This window comes from Schistocerca nitens, chromosome 5 (genome assembly GCF_023898315.1).
Source record: "Schistocerca nitens isolate TAMUIC-IGC-003100 chromosome 5, iqSchNite1.1, whole genome shotgun sequence".
Taxonomy (NCBI): domain Eukaryota; kingdom Metazoa; phylum Arthropoda; class Insecta; order Orthoptera; family Acrididae; genus Schistocerca; species Schistocerca nitens.
The window spans coordinates 580,658,578-580,673,194 of record NC_064618.1 but is presented as its reverse complement, the minus strand read 5'-3'; positions in this window follow the sequence as shown (position 1 = coordinate 580,673,194).

Here is a 14,617-nt window from a genome sequence, read left to right as displayed (position 1 = left end):
TTAGGCATCATGCATCCTGCACTGCGTGAAATGAGCGCAGAAATCAATGTAGAGCGTACGACGAACATATCAGTTAGGACAGTGCAAGAAAAGCTGGCATTAAAGGGCTGTGGGAGAAGACGACCGATGCGAGTGCCTTTGCTAACAGCAAAAAAACACCTGCAGTGCCTTTCCTGGGCTCGTGACAATGTCGGTTGGACCATAGACGACTGGAAACCCACAGCCATATCATATGAGTCTCGATTTCAGTTAAGAGATGATGATAGGTTTCCAGTGTGGCGCAGACTCCACGAAGCCATGGAACTAGGTTGTCAACAAGCCACTGTGTAAGCTGGTGGTGGTTCCATAATGGTGTGAGCTGTGTTTACATGGAATGGACTGGGTCCTCTGACCCAATTGAACCTGTCAATGAGTGGAAGTGGTTATGTTCAGCTACTTGGAGACCATTTGCAGCCATTCATAGACAGCATCTTCCCAAACAACAATTGAATTTTTATGGATGACAATACGCCATGTCAAAGGGCCCCAATTGTTCACGATTGATTTGATGAACATTCTGATGAATCTCATCGAACATTTATGGGACATAATCGAGAGGTTAGTCCAGACACAAATTGCTGCACCATCAACACTGTCGCAATTATGGACGGCTATAGAGGCAGCACTGGTCAATAATTCTGCAGGGGACATCCATCAACTTATTGAGTCCATGCCACATTGAGCTGCTGCACTACACCTAGCTAAAGGAGGTCCGACATGATATTAGGATGCATCCCATGACTTTTACCAGCTCAGAGTATAAATGCTTTATTTGATGGACAAAACTGTGTAAATCATCAGTGCCTATGTGTGTCCAGAACGTAAAAATGAAAAATGGCGATGGTCAGATGTCGAGAATGGGTGCTTTATGACAAGACTTTGCCTCTGAGACAACATCCAGCTACTGCAAGCTGCCCCTGGTGTTTGGATACTGCCACTTTTATAGAAGATGTGGACGAGCGTGGGCCTTCCCGTGGTGAAGGGCCATATCAAATGACTGCAAACTACCGCCTACAGACTGTTGGGGAGATACATGAGTGCTGTAAAATTTAAAATTTTCCCGGCGAATCAACAGTTCAAAGAGATTTCGGGCTTGCAGCCGGTCGTCGTAAACTTCATTACTCGATATTTCGGCTGGACAACTGCCAGCCATCTTCAGGTGAGCCGAACGAGGACTGACGAAGACGTTCTCCGCTCCGTCTTATATAGTGCGCTGATGGTACTGTCGCGCATGCGTTGAAGTCGCGGAGACAGAAGGACCACACCGCCCAGCGGCAGCGCCCTCGCTAGTGGAACTGCAAGACTCAGCTGCCGTCGGTATAGTCGCTGGCCGCAGCTATCGAAGTCTTCTGGAGTCTTCGTCTCGAGCAAATTTCGGAGATGACTGGAATCCACGCGTTATTCAGTTGGTAACCACTGTCACGGATCATTACATTTTTCGCAATGCGTATTTCAACGGATTCTTTGATAATGGAGTCCCAAAAGCTTGTTGCTGTGGCCAAAATCGAAGTTTTGTCATACTCTATGGAATATCCGTTGGACATACAATGTTCTGCAACTGCAGGTTTACTGGGTTGAAGATGGCTGGCAGTTGTCCAGCCGAAATATCGTGTAATAAAGTTTACGACGACCGGCTGCAAGCCCGAAATCTCTTTGAACACATTGAGTGCTGCCTCCTTAGCTGTGTAGGGTACCGCTGCCTCCCTGGCTATACGCTGTGTTGCTGATCTGGGTCCTGGTTTCCACATTCATGAGACCCGCCGTCAGTGATATGCTGTTGGCTACCAACTCCTGCCCCACCCCAAAAAAAAAAAAAAAAAAAAAAAAAAAATAAAAATAAAAAATAAAAAAGGCTCTGAGCACTATGGGACTCAACCGCTGTGGTCATCAGTCCCCTATAACTTAGAACTACTTAAACCTAACTAACCTAAGGACAGCATACACATCCATGCCCGAGGCAGGATTCGAACCTGCGACCGTAGCAGTCGCACGGTTCCGGACTGCGCGCCTAGAACCGCGAGACCACCGCGGCCGGCTGCCCCACCCACCTGCACGGCATCGCCGGTATGTCCTGACCCGCACAGTAGCCACAGATGATGAAGTACTGTGTACAGACTCCTTGTCACAAGTGAGTGTGTGAATTAGCACGCCTTCCGCCGCTCCAGCGAAGTCAATTTGTAATAAATATGATTCCAGGCACAGTTGTTTCACTTATACCTTAGGGCGTTTGAGGGCATCCATACCAACTCCCAAGCTTGGTGTCCTGCACCAGCTCTCCAACTCAACTTTCGCATGCGTTAAAAATCCTGGCCCAAGGGATGACCGCTACAGCACTTTGCTGATACTTGAGGCTCGAGTAGGAAAGGGGAGGGCGGCTCCGGACTGAAGCGCCTAGAACCGCTCGCCCACAACGGCTGGCGGGGAAATGGAGTGGAAACTGTCAGGGATAAATATATTTGCCAGGGATATTGCGCAAGATTTTATTGAAAATTGTTCAACACACAGTGACACAAAAAGGGGAGGGGAGGGGGAAATGAAAAATGGTTCAATTGGCTCTGAACACTATGGGACTTAACATCTGAGGTCATCAGTCCCCTAGACTTAGAACTACTTAAACCTAACTAACCTAAGGACATCACACACATCCATGCCCGAGGCAGGATTAGAACCTGCGACCGTAGCAGCAGCGCGGCTCCGGACTGAAGCGCCTAGAACCGCTCGCCCACAACGGCTGGCGGGGAAATGGAGTGGAAACTGTCAGGGATAAATATATTTGCCAGGGATATTGCGCAAGATTTTATTGAAAATTGTTCAACACACAGTGACACAAAAAAAAAAACTGCAGTCAAAAAATGAACAGATAATTTTCTTAAAATAACTGAAGAAAACTCAATAAGCAATAACAAGAGTATGCAGAGGCCATTTTAAGAGTTAATCAGAAGATCAATAGACAATTCTTTTTAAAATTACTGAAGGAAATTCAAAAAAAGATAACAGAATATGCAGACGGCATTTTGACAAACATTTTAAAAATTTTTAATGAAAAGATCAGTAGACAACCTTTTTAAAGTTACTGAAGAAAATTAAAAACAATAACAGACTACGCACAAGGCGATCAAAGGAACCAGAAGACATGGCAATTTATAAAACTATCACTATTTCTAAAGACGTCATAGCAGACGACTTACTGCATTTAGAAAATAATACACTAATAAAAGTTTTTGTCAAGGTACTGAAAGACGTCCGCTTATCTGAGTACATCTTTCATTAGAGTATAGCCTATCAACTAGATACGGTATTTTATCATTTTCGTATGTCATCTTTGTCATTTTTTACTCGGACCAATATCTATAGCAAGTGTTCTGCAGGGGTATGTGTTTTATTTAATCCTTACTTTCCTTTTACGATCAGGAGCCTCTGTTCCATGAACACTCCCTGTCTTGCATGAAACTCGTTCTCTTAGTTTGGCTGCGGGATAAGCGGAATTTTCTGCTCTCTCCAAGTTTAGAAACGGACGGCTGAACCGTTGGAATGCACAGGACAACAGCAAGGGGAGAAATCAAATAACAACAAGAGAGATGGTGGCAGAGGACGCTAGTCCCCCGCCCCCCCCCCCCCCCCCCCCCCCCACACACACACACTCTGTCTTGGCTCAAGTGATTTGGAGTGCATAGGTGGAATGATCTAACCCGGCGAACTTTTGGGCTTGTGTTTCCATTGGTTGCTGGAAATTCGCGGTAGAAGTTGAAACGTCCCCTTTGAAAAATTTATACACGACTGTGCTTAAACTGACGCACAATATTTTTAGCGCAACGCAATCTGACTTTCAATAATCTCTACAAGAGAACGGCCCTGACTAACATTAAACTATACCTTTCACAAATCACTAAATCACTTACCTCACAAAAATCTTCGTTACTCCCACTACTGCAATACAGCAAGCGCCACTACTGCCAGCTAAATAAAAGATTCAAACTATGGAAGGCACTAACTACTGATAGGGATAGTTAGCAAATGAAAGATATTAATAGAGAACAAACAATGTATTTACCTCAATAGTCATAATATATGTAGCAGTTCATGACACATTTCAAAACTCCGCCATCTCTCTCCCCACATCCACCACTGCTGGCGGCTCACCTCCAACTGCGCAACGCTACGCGCTGTTCACAGCCAGCTGCCTAACACTACAATGGCGGGTATTACAACAATGCAAAGCAGCCACAGACTGCACACAGCACAGCCAGTGATTTTCATACAGAGGTGGCGTTACCAATAAAAAAGCTAAACAGCCTACTTACAAAGTTTCGAGGTCTTTCGGGAGAGACCGTCCATTAAAACGGACGAACAAGGAATTCATAGGGCACAATTCGGATGCGAGCCGATTGGGCTGTTACGTTGCACCTGGAAGCTAGAGCTGTGATTGACTGGAAGATGCACCAAAAAATGCGACCACCTGCGGGTGTAGAGAAGTGAGTGGGGGCAGCTGAAGATGGGATGTGCTACAGGCTAGACGTGTTGGAGATGCCATTGGCCAGTGCACGCATGCTGGGCATCTGTACGCCGAGGCAGTGTTAACGAGACGCAATGCAACTGTTTGTTGGAGTACCGCTAGTTCGTGATGAGAACTGGTTAGGAGCCCCAATTCTTGGTACCAAACTTTTTCCGAATTGCTGATGTCTTCGCCACTTGTGTCGTAAGCTACAGTCTTTACACCGCTTTGTTTCAAGCTGAACAAAATGTTCGTTCTCTTGTTTCAATGACTGTAATTCACTTCAATTTTTCTCTTGTTCTGATCTTGTCCCGTGCAAATCCGTTAAGGAAATTTTGAATTTATCAGCATCGCGAATTTCTGTGAACGAGTCATAACAGTTTTCTCTCTTGTTCTTTGCCCTCAGTAGTGCTTATCTGTGTTGCAGCACGTTGGATCACCACAAGCTTATAAGATCCTTTCCCTTGTTCCCATAGAAGCCCTCCCCCATGTTGATCATTTGGTCAAGTCTGCATCTCATAAGGGACAGTAGCACATTGTTATGCAGTTAAACTTCTTTCATGTCCAATTAACTGTAATAAATCAAAAGGTTTTAAATTCTCTTTTTTTGCTTCAAGCTTCTCAGGTCATTTTCCGATGCATCATGCAATAGATTAAAAAAATTATATGCGGTGCTGCTAAGCACTGGGTTCATCTCCGTAAGACCATACTTAGCGGTTTGTTTCCGTCGCATCAGGGTAAAGAAATTGTTTTACTTGTTTTCAGCCACAGTGTGGCCACTGCTCTTACAGAATGTGACACCATCAGTGGATGTGATCAAAAAGCAATAGGGATTAGTATTTAAATACATTCGAGTCCCATTTTTGCCTATTTTTAACCAGAAAAACAGATTAAGGTTATTAGTTTACCGTCAAATCAATCCATACTACCACACTTTAGAACACAGCCGGCACCTTATAATACATCTTTAATAACAAACCCACTTAACGACACATAAGCAAATTAAAAGCAAACGTAAGGACTGACCAGTTGAAGGATATTAAGTAGAAAGCAAGAATACTATTTTGCAATGCAATTTTAATGAAATGCGGGATTACTCAAATTGCATAGCAGTCAACTTACTGTGCTAAGAAATTATGTTATGAGTTATAAACATAAGTAATAAAATAGAAACCTAGTAGACACTGGTTTTTGCCCCCCCCCCCCCCCCCCCACGTCCATTTTTTTTAAAAGGACATGAGAGAATTACCAAAGTTGACGTAATGCCATGGTTCAGCGAGCCGAATGTCGGAAGAATAATAGTAAAATTAAATTTGTATTCAACTGAAAAGACGTTCAAAGTACAGAGACCCTGGGCTGCTTCCGCTTATTGACGACAATTCAAAATTTGCAGTGAACTACGTGACTCCCAGCCAACAGCCTATCACGAACTTATCTGCGCCAGATTAACTGCAGCTGAAAGGCCAGGCAGAAAAGTCCTCAAAACGACAGTAATTACAAGCCAGACAACAGTGACCAATACTTCAACAGACAAAGCACACAAGTAAAGACAAGTATAAAAAACACATTGTTAAACTGTATAGAATTTAGGTGGCAAATCCGGGGAAGCATATATATCTAGTTAGTACACACAAGTCTATTTCGCTTTAGCAACTTATCCACCTGATGTTGAAGGTGAATTAAATTATGTTCCGATGTCTGACACGCTGGACATTATGAATCAGCCTCGTTAACAGCCTTCAATAACACAGGGAGCATAATGCTCACAATTTGGTCACTGTACAATCTTTTCTCGGCGACATCCAGTCCACATTCGTTACAGGAGTTTCTCAACATTAATGAGTCCAGGCTGTCTTCCTCTCTGAGAGACAATGTCATACAGCCAGTGACGCTTGAAAATAGACAACAACGTAGATCCGAGTCCTGTGCGGAGCCTCGCACACAGTCACCTTCCTCGGCCATGCTCTCTCTCGGCCAGCTAGAGAGCAAAGACTGGCAACAGTAATAACCTTCGATACGCGAACTCGCACGGATCGTGCCCACTGCAGTATTCCACTGCGGTGCTCCTACTCAATTCGGCTGTACCTCACAACATACAGCATTCCGGCGGCTGTCTCGTCCCAACTCGGCCGCCAGAAAGCAAATACTATCCCACCAGGATGTTATTGCACTGGTCTCCCATGACCATTATCGTAAACACGTAGTGAAGTTACAGTGAACAAGTACAGTTGTGACCACGGAAAGCGCATCTCACTGTGAATAATTTCAGGGAAGTTTGTGTGTATGTTATGAATTGGTTCAGCGTGTCTTGGCGAAATATCACGATAAAAACTCATTATAAGCTGATCGAAGCGCCCTCGTTCCAAGGTGCAATAATTAGGGCTGTTGATGAAACATCAACACATCGATATCTATCCCAAGAAGTATCGATATATATCGTCGACATTTCTGACACCGATATATCGATATCGTATTGGCAATACCGAGTGCCGATATTTTTATTTTACATTACATTTTCTTCGCAATTTTCGATAAATATTGGAAGATGTTCTGTTGAAATTGTGGCAGAACATAATTGTACTCTCACTGTGTGAAGGAGTCTTACTACATTTTTAGCTGTCATCACGCCGAGTCTTCCACTTTGACTGTGTGAAACAAGTATAGATGACACAAAGAAGGATTCCGATTGCACTGGTGGAGGGGGGGGGGGGGGGTGACGGTGAATGGAATAATAAGATATCCGATGTGAAGAAATAGCACACAATTTTTAACTCAACTAGTGAGCTATTTCTTTTCATCAGCATTCTTCAAAAACAGGTGCTGAAACTGTTGAAAAAAAACGTAAATAACAAGACTGGTTTTTGCTGTGGGCGGAGCCGTGTGAGGGGGAATGCTGACGTAATTGGCTCTCGGTGCTACCAACAGAAAATGCACCGTTTAACCTCATCACACAATTTTGACACTACAACCGCTAGGTCGCTAGCGTTTGCAGAAATGAAAAAAAAAAAAAAAAAAAACAAAAAAGAGGGAAAGCGACATGAAGTGTTCCAGACAAATCCGATATGTGATAGAACCGAATGACGGACCTACCGGACACCTTTTACGTGTCACTTACCTGCAGTTACCTTACTTGCAAATTAGTCATCGCCAAGCGTGAACACGCATCGTTTTCCTTTGAATTCTCGATCTAAGGGGGATAAGTAGCTGCTAGCTTGCTGATGTACAGAATATCCAATAATAAATCAGTACTTAAATATACAGCTCTAAAACTGGCAGTATATTTAGAATGCACCGCCGCAGCGGAGAAGAAGACGACGGCGACGACGGCGACGACGGCGACGGCGACGGGCACAGACAAACCCAACTTAGCTGAGGGACATCGCAGGAGCAACTCACCCCGCAGCAGGGAGGGGGGGGGGCGGGGGGGGCGACCGACCGGAGGAAGCCACGGCGGGCCCAAAGCCGCCATGGCGACAGAGAGGGCCGCCTTAGCAGCCGCCCTGGCTGCAGTGAAGGAGGAAAGGAGGAGGCCTCGAGGCAGCTGCGCGCAGTCCTTGCCCAAGACAAGAAGGGGTGCAAACTGAGGCGAACGCTCCTGCGCCCACCCAGAAGAGTGCAAGGTTCAAATGTAGACGTAGAAGGCTCTGAGCACTATGGGACTTGACCTCTGAGGTCATCAGTCCTCTAGAACTTATAACTAATCAAACCTAACTAACCTAAGGATATCACACACATCCATGCCCGAGGCAGGATTCTAACGTGCGACTGTAGCGGTCGCGCGGTTCCTGACTGTAGTGCCTAGAACCGCTCGGCCACTACGGTCGGCTATGAATCGCATCTCAGTCGTAGTCGAGTACAACTATTTCGAATTTAATGGATATTTGCACCAGCAATCCGACGGTCTCGCTTTGGGAAATCCGTTAGCTGTTATCCTTGCTGATATTTTCAGCAAGAGCGCAAGGGTACCACGGTCCACCAGAGGGCTCAAGGCAGCGCTGTTATCGCAACACTAACGCTTATGCAGAGATAGCAGTAGATCGTTTGTGTTGACCATCACGCTTCGCGTCTTTGGAAAAAAAAAGAAAAAAAAGAAAAAGACAGCCAGCCACTCAGTGTCGCTCCGAGCGGTAGTCGTCTGCCACCGACCACAAACTGGTGAGTCCAGCGCCTGAAGCCCTCGGAACACGAACCGTTCATTCGAACGTTAGGCGTTGGAAGTGCAAAGTTTCTGACCTCATAACGTGGAAAAAACACATTGGGGGGCTTTCTGAACGTACAGGGCAATATCTAGCATGTCAGATATTCTCAAAGTGCGTTTGAACGTAGACCAATGAGACGGAAGAACGCCACATACGTAAGATGACGACATCTCTCTTCAGTGCAGAGTCGCGAGACGCCATTTTGGCTTTCAGTTAAAGCCCTTATATATACTGTTTCTAAGCACCAGAAAATTGTGGATCTCTGAAAAACCCGTCGTTAATTGTACGATTTGTTGTAATAAAATCTACATCTACACCTACGTCCATACTCCGCAAGCCACCTGACGGTGTGCGGCGGAGGGTACTTTGAGTACCTCTATCGGTTCTCCCTTCTATTCCAGTCTCGTATTGTTCGTGGAAAGAAAGATTGGCGGTATGCCTCTGTGTAGGCTCTAATTTCTCTGATTTTATCCTCATGGTCTTTTCACGAGATATACGTAGGAGGGAGCAATATACTGCTTGACTCCTCGGTGAAGATATGTTCTCGAAACTTCAACAAAAGCCCGTACCGAGCTACTGAGCGTCTCTCTTGCAGAGTCTTCCACTGTAGTTTATCTATCATCACCGTAACGCTTTCGCGATTGCTAAATGATCCTGTAACGAAGCGCGCTGCTCTCCGTTGAATCTTCTCTATCTCTTCTATCAACCATATCTGGTACGGATCCCACACCGGTGAGCAGTATTCAAGCAGTGGGCGAACAAGTGTACTGTAACCTACTTCCTTTGCTTTCGGTCTGCATTTCCTTAGGATTCTACCTACGAATCTCAGTCTGGCATCTGCTTTACCGGCGATTAATTTTATATGGTCATTCCATTTTAAATCACTCCTAATGCCTACTCCCACATAATTTATGGAATTAATTGCTTCCAGTTGCTGACATGCTATATTGTAGCTAAATGATAAAGGATCTTTCTACCTATGTATTCGCAGCAAATTACACTTGTCTACATAGAGATTCAATTGCCATTCCCTGTACCATGCGTCAATTCTTTGCAGATCCTCCTGTATTTCAGTACAGTTGTCCATTGTTACAACCTCTCGATATACTACAGCATCATCCGCAAAAAGCCTCAGTGAACTTCCGATGTTATCCACAAGGTCATTTATATACATTGTGAATAGCAACGGTCCTACGACACTCCCCTGCGGCACACCTGAAATCACTCTTACTTCGGAATGCTTTTCTCCATTGAGAATGGTGTGAAACGTCATATTTGTGGTTAAAGAATTGTTGTAACTTGTTTATTATGAGAGTATACCGTTTCGAGGCAACGCAACATTGAGGATCGATTAGAAACCCAATGTTCTTAGCACAATTTGTTATAATTAATTTACGATTAAAGCTGGTGAGATACAAAGTATTGTGGTAAATCAGTTATAATCTGGGTACCGTAATGAGTAGAGCTCCAGATTTGTAGTGTAATTCCTGATGTTTCGCTGATTCGTGCCCCACTTTTCTTTCTTTTTTCCCCAACCTCCGCATTTTAAATGCAAGTGCACTGTTCTGAGGAACGAGTTTGTTCAGTTGGCTTTATCTACAAGACAGCTTTCACTGCTTGCAGTAAGATATTTTGCACTTTCTTGTTTCAAGTTTTATATTCCACATGTTGTAAAGATTCCTCTACTCAATATGAAAAGTGATCAAGTAAGAATAACATTAGGGTTTCACTAAAATCGAGAATTATGAAGTAATTCTTATCTTATGTGGAGAACTATTGTATATTTGTATCACACTATTTGTTAAGGGACATTTAGAAGCCTATGTCGTTATTCACTGGACTTCGTATTTTCCTTTTTGCTTTATACGGTGTTAATGGATACTGTACTTTTATTTATGTATACTACAGACAGAACAACACGACTAGCATATGGACAAGAGAGGAAATGTGCGTTTTAGTAGAAGTAACGTAGTACTTTTAATCCCGTCCATTTCGTAAACGGTGTGATTTGAGAACTGTTTACAGCCGACAACTGCAATTGAGCATGTTCAATTCTAGTAGCCGTCTTTGGCGGTCGCGTTATCTCGTCATCGCTACAGAGCGCTGTTGTCGCCTGGTCTGACAGCTCAGTCACTAGTCCCTGTCTTGTTATCAGACGTGGCGTTCAGCTCATTTGGTTTGTTTATTGGATTTGGTTTGTTTATGTTTCTTTTACACCACGAGGGAGAACCAGGAAGGAAATGTGTGCAAGTGGTCAGGCAACGACGTGTTGAAATTTTTGGATGTGTATCGGAAATATCAAAGGCTTGGGACACAAATAACAGGAATGCATTACAAGAAGAATGCACGGTAGAAATAGTTGTAGAAGATTACTTGTAGAACTGAATGAAATTGGGTTGAAAATTCCCTCTGAGGAACATCTGAGGAAAAAAAAAAATTAAGAATATTACAGACGCGTATAGAAATGACTTAAAGTTAAGAAATCCTTGAAAAGTGGCATGGGAGCTGAAAACGTGCATAAACCCAAGCTAACTTCGCTCGACGAAGCGGATTCTTTTTTGAGGAATGTCATGAGTGGTCGTCAAGCCAGTTAAATCTTGGTAAGTTAAAAATTTTACAAATAATTATACATTACGGCGCCATACTTTTAGCTGGCCGATTGCTCCCACAAACTGAAGATCTGTTGCATGAGCATTCACCAGTCCATGTTGCCCCTTTGGAATCGACCAACTAAAAATGCGGCGCTTATATTTCATCCGTCCCGTGTATTGCCATTGTTTTATTCGTGTTTTGTTCTTGATAAGACAACGTTTGTGTGTCGTTAAATATGAACTAGCAATAGTATTAACATTTTTGCACTGGCTTCAGTTGTGTGTCGTTAAATATGAACTAGCAATAGTATTAACATTTTTTCACTGGCTTCAGTTACTACGGCACAGATAACGCACGCAACTGCATTATCTGTGCCGTAGTAACTGAAGCCAGTGCAAAAATGTTAATGCTAGAGTAACTTTCCCTCGCTGACTTTGCATCACTGGAATAGTAGTTAGATAAATATCCCATGACAGTCCGAGTAATTGATGGGAGTGGATTTACCACTTCCTGCTCCACTGTCCAGCATTAATTTCGCCTGTATTCAAATCGTCTTCGTCAACACATCTGCTTCGGAAACAGTCTCTCGCAGCCGTCACGCGCAGCCAGTTGAGCAGGGCACGTGCAGCCTTTACGAGCACTTCAGTTGTCTCATCTTTGTGATCAATTGGCCTTCAAGAGATACGAAATCGTGAAACCAGTATTCCGAAACCATTTTAACTGACTCATCGCTCTCTTGACAAGCTATAATTAAAAATTTGTTCTTCCAGTGGAAGTTGTCCTTGGCTGTATGGCTTTATAAAGTTTATCCAAGTGGAAAAGCGTCATCTCCCACACAAAGTCCACCTGCAAGCCAAATGAGCAAATTCTTCACAAGTGTAGTATTCAGTTTAGATATTAAGAGTATAGTACTGCCGGAGGCTCTTCCATCATTTCCGCCCTCTGTGTATTTGAAGCAGTACTCAGCATCGACCATCGCAAACAGCACAATACTGTAAAATCCTTTGTAACTGTAAAAATTTAAAGTGCTGTTCTTGGGACTCGTTGTGGCAAAGTGCTTTCCATCTAAAGCACCACAGAAAATAGGGAAGTCCCATTTAGTTTCAAATTACTTTTGGATAGCTTGCCACTCTTCAACTTTGTCAGGAACCCTCACCTACCTATACATAACATTTACAACTATAATGTAATATTTCACTCAGCAAAAATTATTTATGGTGATGTTTTTAATTGACTCAAGCAGGGCAAGTATCCATTACGTACTGTATACTTTGATATTGCTTCCTTCCCGACTACTTGCTAACATTTTGACTGATAATTGTAAATGTGCTTCTATATCACAATGTTTTTTATTTATTGACGGAATGATGTGTCTGTGATGACAGACGATGGTGCAATAGCGATGTAATTCGTATCAGAGTCCTCTACCTTCTCTCAGTCATATTATTCTTCAACAGTGGACAGCAAGCAGTTAAAGGCACCACCAACTCCTGCGATAAAAAAAAGGATGAAAGGACAACATGGTTCCCTGGCAATTCTAAACCAATCTGTTGCAAAACTGCAAGAAATCGCAGCAATGCCATCACAAGATGGTACTCAAGATGAATACGACCATTTTGCAATGCACATTGCATCTCAACTGAGAAAACTTCCAACTGGAAGTTTTATTATACTTCAGGACAAAATACGAAGCCTCGTCACAAGAAAGATTAAAAACCTTGGTTTTTCCGCACGAAAGTGCACACATAACTCCATCGTCAGTTACTCAGTCATCATCATGCAGTCCATTCAGTGGATGCCCATCACCTGGCCCTACTTGGTAGCCTGTTCCCCAGAAGCTGACCAGGGAAACACTAATGAAACCGCTGTTTTCGATGCAGATGAATACACACAATCCAGTCAAACAAATATCAGCCGTTTCCAACAGGTGGTCTGAACATTTTTCAGTAATGCTACAAAATTATGTCATATGTTCATGATACAAGTTAATTTATATTTTGACTGTCTATTTCTTAATGTATATCAGAAAACTAAACACATAAAACTTATAAAAATGTACGTAACAGGAATAAAGTTTTGCATTCAAATGTTTGTCTTCGCTTAATGTAGCGTAATAAATCTAGAATAAATAAGGTAAACAACTAATTCTTACTTTGGTAAATGGTGACAAGGCATTGTAAATGGGCTGATAAACATCTGGCAGAAAAGTAGATATTGCGTTGTAAGGAACTCTGAATAATTACTGCAAAGATTTGTGACGATCACCACTCGCTAGTAAGGCAAGACGATCTCTAATTTGATCTTACGTGGAATTGCATTTCTCATCAGTGTATCTTTTTTCATTAGCTGGGGAATAACCATTTCAAGTAATTCATCAAACTTTCCTTCCGTTAACCGTAGAGTATTTCTGTAGGCAAGACGATCCTCCGAAGCTAGTTCTCTCGAAAGTAACGCAGGAACACCCACTTTGTCTCTTCAACTAATCCAGTCGCGAACCCATTTCGTTTCTTTCGAGGTCTTTCTATTTCACTTAACAAATGTTTACCCAACTCAGCACAAGCCGAAAGAATCAATCGTTTCAGGATTATTGGAATAGGCTTGTTCGACATATAATTTGAGGAATGAGGTTCGTATGACTCTTCTAGCTACTACCCACTCGTAAAAACCAACAGCTCAGTGTGACCAGCTGGTAGCAGCTGCATGAAAAGGCGACGACCACTCACTGCGAGTAGTATCAGCGACAAAAATCGTTACATATGACACATCATCAACCCTCTCAGGTGTCACCCAGTGCTGCCGTCGCTCACCAAGGAACCCTGTCCCGCGTGGCTCGGCAGCTACGAACGCTATGGGACAATCTTACTTCAATGATTAAATTTAGACTTGGCTGAACCTTCTTACTGGTTGATACAGTGTAATCTTATTTCTTGTTGTCTAAAAGTGACTGTTTTCTTGTTATCATCAAGCAGTGACTCTTTACTTTTCTATTACTTATATTCCGTGTTTACTGTCTTAATAAACTGTTGTTCATCATTATTGGTTGGACATCAATAAGTGTTCTCCCCCTGTGGTCACAGGCATAAAACACATCTCCGCGTATCATGCAATATTTTTATAAACTAGGTGAAATCTTCAGAATGAATTTTCACTTAGTAGGGAGTGTGCGCTAATACGAAACTTTCTGGCAGATTAAAACTATGTGCTGGAACAGGACTCCGAGAAGAACGCACGTTCAATATCGCCCCTCTGCAATCTCTTAAGACGTTGATTTCCCCCCAGTACAAGTGTTCATTAT